General features: G+C 42.4%; 1 protein-coding gene across 5 annotated transcripts in view; it reads left to right on the forward strand.

The window, feature by feature from the left end:
* The window catches only part of MCPH1 (microcephalin 1), a 664,091-nt gene that overhangs the window by 476,304 nt on the left and 167,774 nt on the right, over positions 1-20,013 (forward strand). The window lies entirely within an intron of this gene.

Consider the following 20,013-nt stretch of genomic DNA (forward strand, 5'->3'; position numbering starts at 1 on the left):
AGTGCTCTGCCGTCATAGAGGCGGCAGGGCAGCTGATTGCGGTGGGGGCAGAGCGGACCGAGCGTCGCGGACGGGCTGGGGCGCGCGGTCAATGGGACGTAGAGCTTACGTCCGGTCAGGACCGCAGCGCCCCCTGCCCCAAGTAGATTTGTACTCGCTCGGTCCGCAGGTAGTTAAAGATGTTTTGAAGGTGAAAACAGCACATTTCTTTTACTAGTGCAACGTGTTTGTTTGCACCACCCTCTGAGCTCCTGGCATGCAGGTTATATTACAAAAAATACTACTTTTCGTTCTTGCTTAGCTTGGTGAGTACAGTGACTGTAGACTTCTTCTGATGGTCCCTCTTGCTGTCAGATGCACCTGGAGAAGTGTAGGGTCTCCGGCCCAGTGACAGCCTCTGGAAATTTCACTTTTCAGTTAGATTTATGTCCCACTGTAGACAAAGTAACAACCATTTGCATGGGGAGCCCCAGAGTGATATTCCCTTGAGCCTTCCCATTATCCATTCATGCGTGGAAGTGTGTGGAAGTGATGAGTCTCTATTTAAAGGCATATGCACACACTAGATATAGTGTTGCATAATAACATAACATGACATAACATGACAGAAGGCACTGTGAGCCACAAGTCATTAAATGATGTGCATAGTGACCAAACAATACATTATATGAAAATATATATGCAGGTTGACACTTCACATAGTAACAATTAGGATACCCAAATGTTTTTAATAAGTCACCTCAGATGATCAACTGTTATGTACATTAACATGTAGATTATAAAGGAGGAGGAGGGAGGTCCCAATAATAACAGAGGATCATTAACTAGGAGAAATCACTATCGGTGGATCATTTACCAGCAGTCTCTCTAGATACCATTGTGTTAATCCAAATGAGTCAATGATTTGTTTTTTTAGGGGAGAAGTAAGGGTTTCTATAAGAAAACTCCCACACTTCAAAAAAAACGCTTAGTGAGAGCATCTTTTTGCAAGGACGTCTCTATCCAGTCCATAAGAAAAACATGGTATAATTTGGTATAATTTTAATTTAAATTGTGTTAAGGTGGGAGGATTAGAAGATGTCCAGTTCTGCAATATGGTCTTCCGAGCCACTGCTGAAATGATCACAGCGAGCTTCTTACTAAAGAGTGCCCAGTCAGGTGTAAATGGCACGTAATTTAGGAGATGGGTTGTAGCATAAGTTACCACTTGATTCCCAAACGTTTTAATCTCTCTACAACTCCAAAAATTATGTAATAGGTCTGCATGTGCAGAACCACATTTAAGGCACAAATGAGAATCTGATAGAGACATACGGAAAGATTTTCTGGAGATATGTAGGCATAGTGATACTGCTTTAAAAACATTTCTCTATAGGAGGAAGCAGGTAGCACTTGCGAAAAGTATCGAAAACTCTTGATTAATGTAGCAAGTTCTAGATGGGGAAAATGGCATGACCATTTAGCAATGTTAATGTTTTGATTCCCATAATCAATATGCGGACACAAGAAGTTATAATATTGTGCAATCACTTTTTTAGGCAGGTTCAAATTCCACAACATGGTGTCCAGTGTATTATCCCAGTCCCTATCAGATAACCTAGAGATGATCTGTGATGTATAGGATTTGAGCTGAAGTGCCGCTAGAGGGTTATCCTTCAAAAAGGGATATTTGTCCAACAATGTATTTGAGTGTAAGTATCGGCGTGAGGACATATTTTAAAAATTTTTATATCTGTGAGTCCTATGCTATGCCATCCCTGAAAAGTTCTAGAGGTTAATGAAGGAGGAAAATCAGGGTTTTTCCTGACAAGAAGGAAAACTGAGGGATGTGTGTTAAGGCAGTGAGTTCATCCAAGCATGTGCCACAATTGCCATACCGTGAATAAAAGAGTATTATCTAATAATTCTGTAGGTAGACATTCTTTATGCATATGTATCATTGCTAGTAGGTCAATATCTGGATAAAGGTTATGATCCAGTTCAGTATAAGTGTACAATAAAGTATTGTGAATCCAATCGATGAAGATACGCAGTAGTGATGCCTGATTATAATGTTCAGTAATGTGAAAGTTAACCCCTGCATTGCTCATATGTTGTTGTAAAGTAGATCTTCGTATTCTAGCACATTTCCCACCCTAAATAAATTCAGTGAACATCTTATACATTTCTTTTAGTTCTTTTTGAGTGATAACTAAGTAAAGAAAGGACCTGTATAGGGAAGAGCAACCTAGGGAAGGCTATCATCTTTATGAGGTATATTCTGCCCAGAAAAGATAACATTAACCGTTTCCAGGAAGAAAACTCCCGTTTAATGGTTTGTACAATTGAAGTAAAATTTAAAATATGCAAAAAAAACGGGGACTTAGGAAGTCTGATACCCAAGTAGATTAATGTTTTAGCTCAAGAGATGGGTATAGTGTGCCACCATTTTGGTTTTGTCCTCGGGGATAAGTAAAGTGCCAGAGATTTCTGTTTATTAATCTGATAGCCAGATACCGACCCAAACTCTTCTATTAACTTAAGGAGATCAGGAATTGCACGTTTGGAGTTACTAATATAGAGCAGAACATCATCAGCAAACGCCATGACTCGGATCTCTACAGTTCCTATTTTGATACCTTTAAAAAAGGGGACTTGCTCAATTAGTCTAAGTAATGGGTCTAAGACCAGATTAAAAAGTAAAGGGGAAAGGGGGCACCCTTGTCTTGCACCTCTCATCAATGTAATTGGTTGAGATAATTGATCATTAACAATTAAGGATGTGGTGGGTGTGGTGATATATTGGGGTGCTGATGATGTTAAGGTTAATACAGGAACATATTCTCTCATTTTTCTGCCTGTGTCACGTGTATGTCTGCTAGAAGGGAGCTGTTGACTTGAGTTGCTAGCTTGGGGCGAGGAAATGGCTCATTAGGCCTCTAGCCCGTCACCTTTAATCTTCTGTCTCAGGTGTGATTGTCTGTGAAACTACATTTGCTTTGTGTTCCTGGGGTATCAGGAAACTGCTAATTAGCAGCCACTTGAGGAAGAATAGGATGGTCTGCAGGGCTTTTGAAATCTGGAGACAGCCCATTGTCCCAATATACAAAGCAAGACTACCAGAGGTTGGGGACAGTGGAAGCTAACACAGGAATGTTTGAAATTTACATATGACAGCCTACTGGAAGTGGGTGAAGGGTTGAAGTCCTTTTGATACAATTTTTTTTTTGTAGAAATTAAGTTTATGGAAGGGTTTTGAAATCTCTGAAAAGATCAAACACTAACACAGGAACGCTTTGAAGTTGCACCCGTTAAACGGGAAATTGAATTATTCCTGGACCTGGACATTGGGGTTGCCCCGGGGCACACATTTTGCTATAAAACAGCAGCTAGGACAGTCACAGATCTTCTCTTGGAGGTAGCGCATAGCTAGGGATGATCCCGAGCGAATCAGAAAAGGCGTTCTCCCGCCAACCACGTGCTAACCTACGCTGGTAACGTTATTTCCCTTTTATTTTTGCAAACTTGTCTTGTGTGTATCGTTGTAACTTTTATCCTTGTAACTTTTATTTTGTGACTTTTTACTTTGTTTTTGTACATTTTTTTGTATATATATTATTTTCTGCATTGTTCCACTTTTTTCCTGGAATATTAAATCGTTATATAATAAGTTTGACTTCTGCTGTACTAAGCTAATACTCATAGCCTAGAAGAGACTGAAGTGTAACTGTGTATAAGTCCATGCCTAATTGTATGATTGAGCAACACTACCGTATAAGATTGTAATTGCATTGTGTGTATGGGACACTTCTGCGCTCGACAGCAGAGTGGGAAGTCTCGGAGTGGCTAACAGTATCGTTCGGAACGACTGTTAGTGGTTTGCTTCACTACAGTGTAAGATTGCAATTGTGCGTGTGTGGGGGGCGTTTGTCATACGTTGGCCTAAAGCACGCAGCTGACCCAACGTACGAAAATGCCAGTGCGAGTAGCTCGACGTCAGTGAGAAGTGTGTCTAGCAACAGCTAGTGGTGGCAGTGAGAAGTGTTTGAGGGGTCACAGCCTTGTTTTAGCTTGAATAAGGCTGCTCCCCTCTCGATCTGGTCAAACCCGCAGTCGGGAACCGCATCTGCAGGTGCGCCGCGGGGTCGGTTCCTGACATGGGGCATTTATAAATCCATTGAATAAATCTAATAAAAACCTCTCCCATCACCCTTTTAAACATAATGGCATTAAGGGCCGGCCAGGCTACCTTGCCAAAGGCCTTTTCTGCGTCCAAACTCAATAAAATGCCTTTAGAATTACGGGCCTTGACAGTGGCTGCTATGGCGGTCCTAATACCTACCGTGATGTTTCTCCCTCTAATAAAACCTAACTGAAGATGTGAGTAAAGCTGGGAGAATTTGATGCAATCTGTTTGATACAATTTTGGTTAAATATTTGTAATCGACATTGAGGAGTGCTATGGGTCTATATGAGTTCAATTCCTCTGGATCTTTTTTTGGTTTTAAGATTAGGGACGTATATGCGTTAGTGAAATAGGGAATGTTTGGATTATGAACAAGAATGTTATTATAAAGGTCAAGCAGAGTCAGCGATATAGATGAGTAACATTTTAAAAAATTCTACTGGGTACCCTTCAGGGCCCGGAGCCTTATGGTTGGCCATGGACTTAATTGCCCCTTCTAGTTCTTCTTGTATAACAGGAGCGTTAAGCATATCTAGTTGAGTTTGAGACAATTTCGTTAGGTGTGTTTTCTCTAATAGTTTGTAAAGGAGGGGTAAATTGGAAGGCTCAGCCTGATATAATTTAGAGTAAAATTTTTCTATACAAGCCATAATTTGTTTCTCTGACGTCATTTTAAGACCAGTCTCCGGGTCCCTGATAGATATTATGTGAGTTTTGCGAGTGGAAGGTTTGGCCATTTTTGCCAAACGAGCGCCAGGTTTGTTTCCCCAACGAAAGTATTTATGCTTGGACCAATTAAGGTTCTTTTTTGATTGAATGGCTAAGAAAGAGTTTAATAGAGAAACGGCTTCTTGACAACGTTGTCTTCTACCCTGCTCTGGGTCTTTCCTATATTGGGAATAGGTTTTATTGACTTGTTGAAAAAGGTCGGAATACCGTTTTTCCTGATCCTTTTGCAGTTTAGAAACAAAGGAGATAATTTGTCCTCTCAAGACCGTTTTTGCTGTACACCAGAACAGGGCAGGAGAATCAATACGTTGAAAATTATCATCCATATAATTCTGCCAGGAATTTTGTATAAAACTTTAAAACTGGTCTGATTTATATAAGTAAGTTGGGAAGTGCCAAGGTTTTATAGGGTGATGAAAGGAATAAATGTAGTACTCTTGGGGCATGGTCTGAAATAATTATAGGTTTTATTTCAATTTTATGAACTTAAGGGAAAAGTCGATCAATCAAAAGCACATAATCGATCCTGGAGAGGGTCTTATGGGCCGAAGACAAGCAAGTGTATTCTTTAGATGTCGGATTTAGTGCACGCTAAGGATCTATTCGGGACAATTTGTCGGAAATAATTTCATAATTGCAATGGAGTGTCTATGGATAAATTGACTTTACCTAGTAAAATCAGACTAAGAAGATCCTGTTCCAAAAGATCTTTTATCAATTGTGTATAAAATCTCTTGTTGGGATGGTTGGGGGCATATATGTTAACAAGTGTATATATTTTGGTTGAGATTTCTAATTGGATCAATAAAAATCTACTGTCATCATGAATATCTACTCTATGAATTTGATATATCAAATGTTTACTCAATAGCACTGCTACTCCCCTTTGCTTTTTCGTATAAGTGGAAGAGTATTGTTGTGTAATCCAAGAATCTCTCAACATTGCTATGTCACCTTCTTTACAATGAGTTTCCTGTAGAAAAACAAGATCAGGATGTAGAGTTCTAAGGTGATGAAGTAATTACGCCTTTTAATTGGGTGATTCAACCCGCCTACATTCCATGATACACACCTGAAGTGGGAACGTTCATGAATAATAGTAATAGCCTCTGCTGCTTCTAAATTCATCTAGAACTTACCAAAAAGAAAAAAAAGGGGTATTATCTATGAAATTGAGAGATATGGGGTGTCCCAGCTGCACCCCATGTCTTCAGTGATCTCCCAGCAGTGCACAAAAAACACCTTTCCTCCTTAACATAAGTGGGGTTCTCTTTGTCCTCCAATACACAGTGCCTCAAAAAATTCTCCTTCCATTTTTTAAATAATTTTTTCCAACCCCCCCTTTCAAAGATATCCCCGTTGGGGAAGTAACTAGCCAATACAAATGAAACAAACATTCAGCTAGGTAAATAAACAACCCAAAAGCGTTAATAAAAACAAAAGTCAGTGACCAAGTTAGTGATGGCCAAAAGAAACAGTACATCCTCATTTATAGAAAACGTATTTGCAGGATTAGTCCAGTTATTAATATAGTATAGGAGTCACTTTTCAAGTGATTAGAGTCATTCATGTTCCAGAAGCATCAGGAAAATGTTGTTTTATGCAAGCAAGGGCCTTTTTAGGGTCAACAAAAAAGTGTTTCATTATTCAGGGTGACTCTCAGTTTTGCTGGGTACAATAATGCAAATCTAATGGAATTGTCAAACAAATGTTTGCATACTGGGACAAACTCTTTGCGTTTTTGAGAGACATAAACAGAAAAATCTTGAAAGATTAAAATGTTATTCCCTTCTATTGTTACCCCTCCCACTTTTCGGAAAGCCTGTAGAACATCCTCTTTATCGAGGAAGTGTAAATATTTGGCTATTACTGGGCGGGGACGTTGTAGGTTTCTTTGGGAGTCGGGACCCAACCTGTGAGCCCTTTCTATCTTCCTACTGGAACAGAGTTTAAAGGGAAACTAAACTGAGAGGGATGTGGATTTTTCATTGTACAATACCAGTTGCCTGGCTGCCCTGTTGATTGCATTAGCTGCGGTATTGGCTGAATAACACGCCTGAAACAAGCATACAACGAATCCGTTCTTGTTCTTCTTGTTTCTTCTTTTTTCTCATTACATACAACGAATCCGGTCTGACTTCAGTCAGAGCACCTGATCTGCATGATTGTTCAGGGGCTGTGGCTGAAAGTATTGGAAACGCAGGATCAGCAGGAGAGCCGGGCAACTGGTATTATTTTAAAAGGAAAATCCATATCCTTCTCAGTTTAGGTTCACTTTAAGATTCAGAGCAAACATTAGATCCGAGGTCAGGAAAGTAATCAAATCAGCGCCCTTGCAGGATTCAGGAATCCCAATAAATCTCAGATTTGACCTACGAGACCTGTTTTCCAGATCTTCCTGTTTCTCTAGGAGTTTAGAGATTGTACCACTGTGAGATTCAATAGTCACTCTGCAATTCTGGTAGTATTAGAAGTGATCGACTCTAAGCAGTTTTCCATTTTTGATTCCAAAGAATCAAATAGTTTATCAAAATGAGGGATTAATGCTGCCGAGACTTCTTTTGCTATAGAAGTTACATCCTGCGTCTTAGTCTGAGTTCCCTTAGGGTCTGTGTCCCAATCCTCTGTTGCTATATCTGATCGGGGACTAGATTGTGTCGATTGAGGTGAACTAGGCCCTGTCTTTTTAGTGGACTGCGTGCCCGGTTTGACTCTGGGGTACGGTTTGGTGAAGACTTTTACACATATTTATCAATTTTTGATATCGTAAATACTAAATGAGAAAATTTAGAGAGCGCAAAGGACAACCATGATAAAAATGCAGTATTACTATGATCCAGTATAGATCAGAAGTAATGCGTATGCCTGAAATATAAATAATCTCTAAACCCATTCAAACTTAAAAGAAAAACTGGGAAAAAAGGTCTATGTAAAAGCTTTGTGGTGGTCTCAAATCAAGGTCAGCTATGCAGTGGTATCAACCGTCTACATGCAGATCCGTGGAAGCTGTCTTATGATAAGATCCGACAGGACGGATCTACCCACCGCCGATTCCCTGCTCGCTCCCCGCGAGGGGACAATGGCAGGGAATCGAGCGGAAGATAAGCGGCGCCGGCAGGGACGAGCGGGGAGTCTAATCCGGGGCACGCGCGGCGAGCAGGGACGCGGCAGGCACGTGCGGGGTCGCGGAAGAGGCGATCCGGATCGGAGCCTCATCTACCAGTGTAGATGAGGCTTAAAGATCAAAAGAAGCACAATGCAATCACAGCAGACTAGGAACTGCAAGGGTAATTGACACCCTGGTCATTAATGTAATGAGGATCTTGCTGTTTCCAAGATCTAAGCAAATAGTAGAACTTGATGCGTAGGAGATGGTCCATGCAAGAAAACAGGTGTTGCAGCCGTGCAGTAAATAGTTGAAAAAAAAGGAATCAAAGACAATAGCTTATCTCACAGCTGGCAGAAATCAGGGTAAATGCAGGGTTGCTGCCTTACATCTGTATGGTAGAAAGTTGCCACAGCTGACAATTAACAAGCAGGCAAACAGTGCAGTATTAAGATGGCAAGCTAATTATGGCAGCAGATTCAGACACTATATATTACAACTCCGATCAGTTAGCAGTGGGTAAAGCAGATCTCTGCCCCAGTCACTACACTGTGCAGATGTGTCTTATTTCTGTGGCAATATCTTTGGGGCAGCAAGAGAGAGGGCTAATATGGAGACAGCCAGAAAACACCACCGAGGTTTCCGCAGATTCGCTCCTTAAGAGGCCCCACAACAGCTGCGGAGATAGGTGATGTCACTATGCGGAGCGCAGCTCGGCCTGTCCAAGTATCCAAGAGGCAAGGGCAGGTGGCTTCAATTGCAGCGAAGTGGCTTGTGTAGGTGACGGTAGAGTTTCCTGTTCCGGATAGCAGAGCGAAGCAGACGCGACCTTACCACTCCTCTGCAGCGCGGGATCCAAGATGGCGCCTTCGATCTGCCCTCGTGGCGGTATGGCAAGTGGGGGAACACTGTTTCAAGTGCCCTACAAATGATGGCACTGACTCCCGGGAGGTCGGTGAGGAGCTGACACCAATTTAGTATCTTGCTCGCCTCCTTATCCCCGTTAATTTGCTTGTGGTAAGACGAGTCAAGGGGAGCTCGTGTAAGATGCGACCACAGCAGATGGCTCCGCCCCGGAAGTCAGGCTCATCAATTTTTAAAGTAGCTCGCGAACCGAAAAAGTGTGGACACCCCTGGTCTAAGCAGTGTGGTTACTCTCACTTCTCTTCTTCCCTCCCTTCTTCTTAGCACTGAGGGCATCTCTTGCTCATATTCCTACTTCCTCTCTTCACAGTACTGAACTGTCTTTTGAGAGGTGTGTCTGTACAGTGATCCTTCCTAAAATAATCTTTTCCGGTAAAAGTTATAGAAAGTGTGTAACTGTGTCTGTAGCTGATATGAAAAAGTGTAGTTGAAATCATAGACATATGCAAGAGACCATTTGCAAAAGTACTAACATGTTTTATTAATAACATTAGACATAGGGAAATACAAACATATACAAGAAATAAAAATATGTCTTGGGGACATAGCATGAGACATCCATATTTGCCTGTGTGTTTCTTTATAGGGACAGTTCAAAACATATATGAAGCAAATGTCCAAAACATTGTGGCCGGTGTCACATTAGCAACCAGTGTTTAATGCACTGCGTGTTGCGATCGAATGATTGCACCGCAACGCTAAAATCAAGCCTCGTAGATACCTGCTGTAATGCCTTTTACTGTAATTCATGGTGGCAAAACATCCCATAATCATGCTCTCTACCGCTCTCTTCCTGTGGTGGAAATACCTATTGCACGCAGATATACTGAAAAATGTTGCTTCCATGCATGTGCACTGCAACGCTGACACGACAAATTTTAAAATATCTGCAGCACCATTGACTTACATGGCTTCCAGTTCCAGCCAACGTATGTCATCACAGATGTTGGCCCATAACGTGCTGTTGCCCTAGCGTTCGATCGCCTACTTCCGCCGCATCGCATTGTATCCACTATAAAAATGGCCCATTGACTTTCATTGCTTTACCATCACCCTGCGGTAAAAAAGGTTAACACAATGAAAATGTGGCAGTGTGAAAGGGCCGAAATGCATTAATCCAGGAACTGATAGGATAACATCGACTCCAACCCCATGCAAAATGGAATAGCAACAATCCGGCATGGCCATGAACATACGCTTGATGGGTTAATAGCAGGAAGGGGAGGCAAGAAGTTGCAAACAAGGTTATCCACTATTAGACCCAGGGGTGCAGCTAAGGTTTTTGTGGCCCCAAGCGGACTGTAGCAAGTGTCCCTATCCTGCGGCGCGCGAAGCGAAAAATGGGTGTGGCTATCCTGCATAAGTGGGCGTGGCCATGACATGTGGGAGGGCGGATTGGGGCGGTGCTGTTTGCGGGGAAAAATTGATGTGGGGGTGATTGAGGCGTGCGCAGCGCGCCGCGCCGAAAGATGGGCGTGGCCATGATGTATGGGCGGAGCTTAACCGTAGCACAGCAAATATAGCCAACTATGACCATTAAATAATAAATGCAGCAACAGTTACCCCAGACACCAGAAAATAAAACCGCTATTTGGGCCACATTTCAGCAGAAATCAAATGCAATTTGGGCCACATTTCAGCAGAAATCAAACGCAATTTGGGCACATTTTCAGCAGAAATCAAACGCAATTTGGGCCACATTTCAGCAGAAATCAAACGCAATTAGGGCACAGTTCAGCAGAAATCAAACGCAATTAGGGCACAGTTCAGCAGAAATCAAACGCAATTAGGGCACAGTTCAGCAGAAATCAAATGCAATTAGGGCCACATTTTCAGCAGATATCAAATGCAATTAGGGCACATTTTTAGCAGATAAACGCAATTAGGGCTGCAAAAAGAAAATAATTTACTCACCTGGCAGGCTGGCACTGGCAGAAGTCTTCTCTCCCCGTCTCCCGGCCGGCTCCTCAGGCGCGCAGTTCCCATGGAGCTCCCTCCCTCCTCCAATCTCCCGCGCTGATTGAATGCACTGCAGGGCTAAAGGGAACAAATAGTCTCCAGAGCAGGGCTTCGGCGGTGGCCATCTTCCCGTAGCCCTGCTCTGCTCTGCCAGCCCCGCGGGGCTGCGGGAAAACAGTGACGTCACGCTGACGTCACGGAGCCGCCGAGGCCCCTAAGATCTTGAGGCCCCAAGCGGCCGCGTGGTCTGCTTTATGCCTCGCGGCGCCCCTGATTAGACCTCAATGAACAATCACATACAATGTTGTAAGAACCTATACGTTGTTTGCTATTGGCAACAGCACAACACACCTTTTACTCCGGCACCAGCAACTCATTAGAGCTGCAACTCACAACGACAGCATACAGGAGATAGAGCGGAGACAGCCACCTTCACCTTTAAGGGGATTATTCAGCAATCAGAGTTATATAAGTATTCCATCAGGCATCTCTTGTTGCTTGTTGATTTCTTCAGAGTATAAACAGTCTTTCCTATGTCCTATGTACATCACATATATTTACAGCATGCAGTCATGAAGCTATTATTCTAAATAGGAAGCGTAGAGAGCAGGATAGCATGCAGAAGAAGAAGATCCTCTAGATTGTAAGCTTGCAAGGGCACGGACCTCCTCCTAGTGTTTCTCATACTGCTGTAATTTTAACATATGTACATGTACCAACAACACATCAACTATGTATGTGTGTGTATTTATTCTATTCAATGTCATGACTGTACAGTGTCTTGTATTTCTCATGTATATTTGTTCCCCATTATTTGTTTGTACTATGTACAGTGCTACGGAAGATGTTGGCGCTATATAAATAAAAAATAATAATAATAAGATCCCTCTGCCATCCCGTCTCTTACTTTTATATGAACATCAGAGAGTTAAATTCTGACATCACCCGAGCCATACCCCCCAACCTACAATTGGCGGGCATGGGCATGTGACCCACATCATCTATCTAGTGCGCCAGTGCTTTATGCCCTATATGCACGGAATGCAATGTTTTGCAAATATCGGCTCTGTTTACCTTTTCGTAGTCTGAATGTCAGGACATTTAGACCTAATAACCCATTATGTGTCCTTCTAGAGGAGCATGCTTCTAGTAAATGACTTAATAATTTCTCTCCGAGAAACTACGCTTAAAGAGACCCTGCATCTCAAGTCTTTACTAGACTTTAGTACCTGAGGCCTAGAATTCAAATATACTTACATTCTAACAACTGTATGAGAAGAACAGTCCGCCAAGCAGCATATATCAACAGGCAGAGAGCTCCTAAAGCATGGACAAGGCTGTAGCATATAATGAGGCTGTACTAAAAAAGCATGTATGGCGAAGCACAGCAGTCCAGCAATGAAGCGTGCATGCAGGGTAGTAAGAGGCAGAAGGAAGACTGGATGTATACTTGCTAAAGTCCCGTGCAGTTGAGCCAACAGAATGCTTGATCCGGAGTACTCTGGGGCATGGAATTGATCAACACAAGCCAAGTGTTGTCCCAAAAAGGCACCCCGGATAGCGGAGTTTGGAAATAATCATGCCAGCGTCTCCAGGCAATGTAGCAAGGTCAGTGTGTATGTAGATTTGAAATTGTGTGTAGGTTTTTTTAAGCCGGGTATCTTATTTATTTTTGCAATATAGCATTTCTGACAACATATTTTTGCAATATAGCATTTCTGACAATATATTTTTGCAATATAGCATTTCTGACAATATTTTATGAAAACTTATCAATCCTCACAATTTGCATTAGCTATAATTTTATATCCTTGTCTTAAAGAGGAACTCCAGTGAAAATAATGTAATAAAAAAAGTGCTTCATTTTTACAATAATTATGTATACATGATTTAGTCAGTGTTTGCTCACTGTAAAATCTTTCCTCTCCCAGATTCACATTCTGACATGTATTACATGGTGACATTTTTACTGTGGGCAGGTTATGTAGCTGTTTCTAGCTGTGCTGGCTTTAACAGACAGCTGTAAACAGCCATTTCCTGTCTGTGAACATTGTTACATTGTGGCAGTTTGCCCAGAGTACCGCGGTACCAGAGCCTCTTGTGGGAGGGGTTTCAGCACAAAATCAGTCATACAGCCCCCTGATGGTCTGTTTGTGAAATGCAATAGATTTGTCATGTAAAAGGGGGTATCAGCTACTGATTGGGATAAAGTTAAATTCTTGGTCGGAGTTTCTCTTTAAACAATAAAAATGATGGTTTAGACTGCAATATTTATATTTCATCATAACTTGGCTCTTCACACAGTTAGTGGCTTTGAATTGTTTCAGTTTGTTGATTTTTCATTCATGGCTTAGCCTAATCTTTTATTATCAGTTCACTTTTATTTAAACATTTTGCCTTTCTTGGAACATGAAACATGCTGTGATCAAACAAGACAACTGCTTCAGTCTTCTACACAATGTGCATTTTTCCACATACCAGCATGCTTCAGGTTCAGTGTTACTTGCAGGAGGGGAAGAAAGATTATTTAAAAGCAGCTGATAAGGATGTTTACAGAGACATATACAGTTCTTGGCTTGGCAAGCCGTTTCCTCGCACTTTCGTGTCAGAACATGTTTTGTAGCCTATATCATTTTGTAGGAAATTGAGTATGTAACTTTGAAGTATAATAGAGAATGCAAGGATAGATCATGAGAATTGACAGGGTAAATAACGCTTTATATTATCTGTGTAGAGTGTATGCATTGATAAATCAATAACACTCAGCCCACTTTCACACTACAAATCTGAAAGGTGTACATACAATGGCATATGCGTTTTACAGGTTGTGTGTGTTTCAGTGTGTCTTAAAGGGTACCTCAGAGTAACGAAGCAGCTCGGGGTGACCCAATCCACTAGAGGGTCCTGTAACCTTTTCAAAAACAAGTTACATACTTACCTCAATATGGGGAAGCTATTGGTTGGTCATATGTCCCTGCTGTGCTGGGAGCCGATAAACAATCTTCAACATTAAAGTCAAAATTTTCTTGGCTCAGTGCTCCCCTCCATGTACAGCCCTTTAGATAATCTAACTGAGAACCTTGGTTCAAACAGTAACGTTAATCCTAACTCTCTGGAGAAGAGACTTTAGAATGTCTCCTATGACTAATTGATTTCCATTGAGGATATCCTGGCAAATGTACAGTTTCTGGCGCAAGGTGGGATGTTGTATCCACAAAGATATTTTCAATCAGTTCACAAACAGAGTTCTTAAAAGGCACCTGGAGTGAGAGGGTTATGGAGGCTGACATATTTATCTCATTTTACATAATACCAGTAGCCTGGTAGTCCTGTTGATCTTTTAAGCACCGGTAGTATCTGAATCACACACCTGAAATAAGCACGTAGCTAATACAGTCAAACATCTGACCTGCATGCTAGTTCAGGGTCTATGTCTAAAAGTTTTAGAGGCAGAGGATCAGCGGGACAGCCAGGCAATTTGTGTTGTCCAAAGGAAATAAATATGGCTACCTCCGTATTCCTCTCACTCAATTCTTTACAGTGATTTTCTCTTACTGTTGTTCTTTGTGTTGCTCTGAGCTGGGTACTATAAATGTTGATGATAATATAGGGTCAAATTGCAAAGCAGACCAACTAAACATACAGGATCTTCTCAAAAAATTAGCATATTGTAATAAAGTTCATCATTTTCTGTAATGTACTGATAAACAAGATTTCATTTTTCAGCACGACCTGGCACCTGCTCACAGTGCCAAAACCACTGGTATATGGTTTACTGACCATGGTATTACTGTGCTCAATTGGCCTCCCAACTCTCCTGACCTAAAACCCATAGAGAGAATCTGTGGGATATTGTGAAGAGAAAGTTGAGAGACGCAAGACCCAACACTCTGGATGAGTTTAAGGCTGCTATCGAAGCATCCTGGGCCTCCATAACACCTGAGCAGTGCCACAGGCTGATTGCCTCCATGCCACGCCGCATTGAAGCAGTCATTTCTGCAAAAGGATTCCCGACCAAGTATTGAGTGCATAACTGAACATAATTATTGAAGGTTGACTTTTTTTGTTTTAAAAACACTTTTCTTTTATTGGTCGGATGAAATATGCTAATTTTTTGAGATGGGAATTATGGGTTTTCATGAGCTGTATGCCAAAATCATCAATATTAAAGCAATAAAAGGCTTGAACTACTTCAGTTGTGTGTAATGAATCTAAAATATATGAAAGTCTAATGTTTATCAGTACATTACAGAAAATAATGAACTTTATCACAATATGCTAATTTTTTGAAAAGATCCTGTATTTGTTCAGAATGTGATAGGATAATACAAATACCTGATTTCTGAGCTATATACTTTGAACAGTGCAAGCACTCCAGAGAGATGAGCCCAATTTGGCACGGGGTAAAGCGATTAATTCTGAGATCACTACAGAAGAGTTGGGGAATGTATAACAAAATCAAATAATAATGTACAGGGGGTATGTCTATCTGTTTACATGAAATTTATACCATTCCCCCTTGTATCTTTGTTGGAGGATTGGGATCAGCCCAGAACACTCATACATTTTTGCAAGAGGTACATAGCTTCTGGCTAATGACCCAGGTGAACCATAAGAGAAGTAACAATATTGGAAGTGTTTATGGACCACTTTTGTTTTGGTACTGACAATACCCATCCATAATTGTAACAAACAGCTGCTCATATTGGAACCTCCAAAAGGTAGAAAACAAAACTTAGCAAATAAGTCATTCAAATGATTAAGTTCATAAAACACATGCTAAATGTATGCAATTTGTACCACTTTCTAAGGTGTGGGCAAGGGTACTTAGGGTTATCTTTGTTAATTTTTAAACAGTATTGCACTATTGTCAGTAGCATAGTAGGAGGAGAAGGAGAGCATGTAGTAATTATTAAAAACATTTCACACTACTTGGGCTTCATAAGACAAGAATAATTAGTCAAATTCATGTACAAATATGATTGATAATAACTGCCACCACACACCATACAATTTTTTAAATATCTGTTCAATTCAAAAATAACAATCAATTTTTCTGACTGATTGTAACAATTCAAAAATGTTACCAATGTACCACACTCCTATGTTATTTTTTTTCCACTCAGGAATAAAATAATTGAAAGGTCAGAAAAAAATTGATTGGAACTGTACATGAAATAATCGACAGTCCATCACACACCATACAATTCTTGATAAAGTTGGTCTGAAATTTCCAACATGTCCAATCTCTAAAAATCGAAAAAAAACAGGAAATCTGATCGGATTTATCGATCGAAAACCAAGAAAAGCTCTCGATTTTTAGGGACAACTGATTGAAATTATCGAATTGGTGAAAAAATTGATCTTTTCATTGTATGGTGTGTGTGTGGCCACCTTAAGTCTAATTTGGAGAGAAGCCAGTTACCCTACTAGAATATTTTTGGGATGTGAAAAGATAATCTAGGACCTAGCATTGCAAGTTGAGCAAGCTATCCACTTTTCTTGTTAATGATTGCCAGTTGGCAGGCATTTGTACTTGGCAGTTGTTTGGCAGCAGCAGGGATGAACAGTGTTGCATGCAACATTCAGTAAGTAGTGACCAGGCTCAACAATTACAATGAACTTATGGGAACACAATATCAGCCTAGATAGAACAGCAAGGTCACACTGACAGCCCTCATATTGCCGTATCTTCCAACCAGCAGAACTGTATGTGCTGTTGCTACTATTGCTATTACAATATAATATAATAGACTGTAGCATGTCTTTAATATATCAGTGTAATAAGACCTGGGGCATATTGAATGTGCTTCCTTGTAGTTCAACTTTAATACCCTTTGAATGTTCAAACTCTGCATGGATGTATTACTTACCGTATTTTTCGCCGTATAAGACGCACTTTTTCTCCCCAAAACATAGGGGGAAAAAGTCCCTGCGTCCTATACGGCAAAGGCAGGAAAGTCCCGACTTACAAAACGCCCGCCGCCACGTCGGGAATTCCCTGCCTGTGTGGCTGCACCCGACATATGCCTCTGCCCGCTCCCCATGCCTGTAATGTGTCCGGCGTGTGTAACATGCCCCCTCCCGCTGTGTGCCTGATCTCTGCGTGTCCCCGCTAGTGTATAATATGCCCGCTCCTCCGCCTGCTTTATCTCCCTCCTCCATGTCTTGGCTGGCCCCCCCCCGGGTGTTAATCTGCAGCGGCTTACCTCTCCGCCATGCCCGCGAGGATTGGAGACCTCCTTCACAGCCACGCATCTCGCTCTAGTGATCGGCATGTGATAATGACGCAATCACCACATGCCGATCACTAGAGCGAGATGCGCGGCTGTGAAGGAGGTCTCCAATCCACGCGGGCAAGGCGGACATGGGTGACACAGGGCACATGGAGCATGTATGAGGGACACACAGATGACACATGGGGTGTGCATGGGTGACACATAGGGCATGCATGGGGGACACATAGGGCAGGCATGGGAGACACATGGGGCATGTATGAGGGACACAGAGGACACATGGGGCAAGTATTGGGGACACAGAGGACACATAGGGGACACATAGGGCAGGCATGGGAGACACATGGAGCATGTATGAGGGACACACAGATGACACATGGGGTGTGCATGGGTGACACAGAGAACACATGGGGCATGCATGGGTGACACATAGGGCATGCATGGGGGACACATAGGGCAGGCATGGGAGACACATGGGGCAAGTATTGGGGACACAGAGGACACATAGGGGACACATAGGGCAGGCATGGGAGACACATGGAGCATGTATGAGGGACACACAGATGACACATGGGGTGTGCATGGGTGACACAGAGAACACATGGGGCATGCATGGGTGACACATAGGGCATGCATTGGTGACACATAGGGCAGGCATGGGAGACGCATGGGGCATGTATGAGGGACACACAGATGACACATGGGGTGTGCATGGGTGACACAGAGAACACATGGGGCATGCATGGGTGACACATAGGGCATGCATGGGGGACACATAGGGCAGGCATGGGAGACACATGGGGCAAGTATTGGGGACACAGAGTACACATAGGGGATACATAGGGCAGGCATGGGAGACACATGGGGCATGTATGAGGGACACAGAGGACACATGGGCAAGTATTGGTGACACAGAGGACACATGGGGAGACGATGGGACACAGGAGGACAACATTTGAGGGGTAACATGTACAAGACTCTCCTGGAATATGGACACACCAGGTTTAGTATATATATTTTTTTTCTCTGGTTTTTCCCCTCTAAACCTGGGTGCGTCTTATGGACGGAGAGTCTTATAGGTACTTTCTCCATCCTCAGAGATCTTTAGTGAATCAGTTCACTTTTTCAGTCTGAGTATTGAATACAGTATAGGTCATGGATGGTTTACTGTTGCTTATCAGTGTGAAGTGACAGTAAATGCCATCCTGACAGTGTTCCTGGAGAATAGCACTTTGCTGTCACGCATCCACACTACAGTCCCTCACATCATGCTAAACAGATGTAACATCTCCTTTGTATTATCACTGGAAATATTTTCAATGTACAAGTTCTGTTTAACAGACAGTTATGAGAATGTTCAAAGCTGTATACATGTAATGAAGTGATGTGTGCCAAATGAACAAGCTACATGCCAGGCCAGAACATTTTATTCACATAAGGCCCTTATAAGTGGTGCAGAATGCCTTAAAGGGATTGCAAAAAAGAGTGTCAAGTTAAGACAGCATGCTGCTGAGCTGTATTGGATCATTCAGCAACTGTGAAATGTTTTAAAGCTCAGACGAACAGCCGCAGCTTCTGAAAGGGTGGTAAGGAGTTCTGAGTGGAAATAGAGAAAGTGTGAAATAGTGAAAGGCTCCGGGGGGGGGGGGGGGGTATGAGAGTCTGAGAATTGTAAAATGGCTGTATAGCTCAGGCTGCCCACAAACCGTTAGTGTCTGACCTGTATGTATGGGCACATTCTATTCACAAATACATTATGTTTATAAAGAAGATCTGTTGACAGATTCTACCTTCTTTCATTATTATATTTTTTTTTTTTTAGGAAATTGCTCCTTTAAGGTAGCTGTATTTACATAATTCCCTTCATCTGTGACTAATCACAATTGTAATTTGATCTCTCAGCTGTGTCAGCTGGCTGCCTTGGTAGAGCAACTCATTTGTAAACACAGGATGTTAACCCTATGTCTGCTTCCATGAAAGCAGGAAGTAGACACACTGCAGATTGATTGCAGGATTTGTATCAGCTGTAACAAATAATTTTTCACTTTAACCCCCTTGGCGGTATGAAAAATACCGCCAGGGGGAAGCGCAACAGTTTTTTTTAAATTTATTTTTTATTTTATCATGTAGCGAGCCGAGGGCTCGCTACATGATACCCGCTGCTCAGCGGCATCCCCCCAGCCCCGCCGATCGCCTCCGGCGATAGGCGATCAGGAAATCCCGTTCCAAGAACAGGATTTCCTGGAGGGCTTCCCCCGTCGCCATGGCGACGGGGCGGGATGACGTCACCGACGTCAGCGACGTCGGGACGTCATTGGGAGACCCGATCCACCCCTCGGCGCTGCCTGGCACTGATTGGCCAGGCAGCGCTCGGGGTCTGGGGGGGGGCGCGCGCCGCACCGGATAGCGGCGATCGGGCGCGCGGCGGCGGCGATCGGGGTGCTGGCGCAGCTAGCAAAGTGCTAGCTGCGTCCAGCAAAAAAAAAATTAAGTAAATCGGCCCAGCAGGGCCTGAGCGGCACCCTCCGGCGGCTTACCCAGTGTCACACACGGGGTTACCGCCAAGGAGGTTAAAGGTTATCTTATCTTTGCTTATCTTTTAGAGCAGAGAGGATTTTCTGAGTTCAGGTCCGCTTTAACCACTTCAGCCTACAGCTTCGAAAATCTTATGCATCCAAGCAATGTTCACCTCCCATTCATTCGCTAATAACTTTATCGCTACTTATCAAAATTAATTGATCTATATCTCGTTTTTTCCGCCACTAATTAGGCTTTCTTTAGGTAGTACATTTTGCTAAGAGCCACTTTACTGTAAATACATTTTAACAGGAAGATTAAGATAGAAATGGAAAAAAAACATTATTTCTCAGTTTTTGGCCATTATAGTTTAAAAT

Source organism: Hyperolius riggenbachi, chromosome 4 (genome assembly GCF_040937935.1).
Source record: "Hyperolius riggenbachi isolate aHypRig1 chromosome 4, aHypRig1.pri, whole genome shotgun sequence".
Classification (NCBI taxonomy): Eukaryota; Metazoa; Chordata; class Amphibia; order Anura; family Hyperoliidae; genus Hyperolius; species Hyperolius riggenbachi.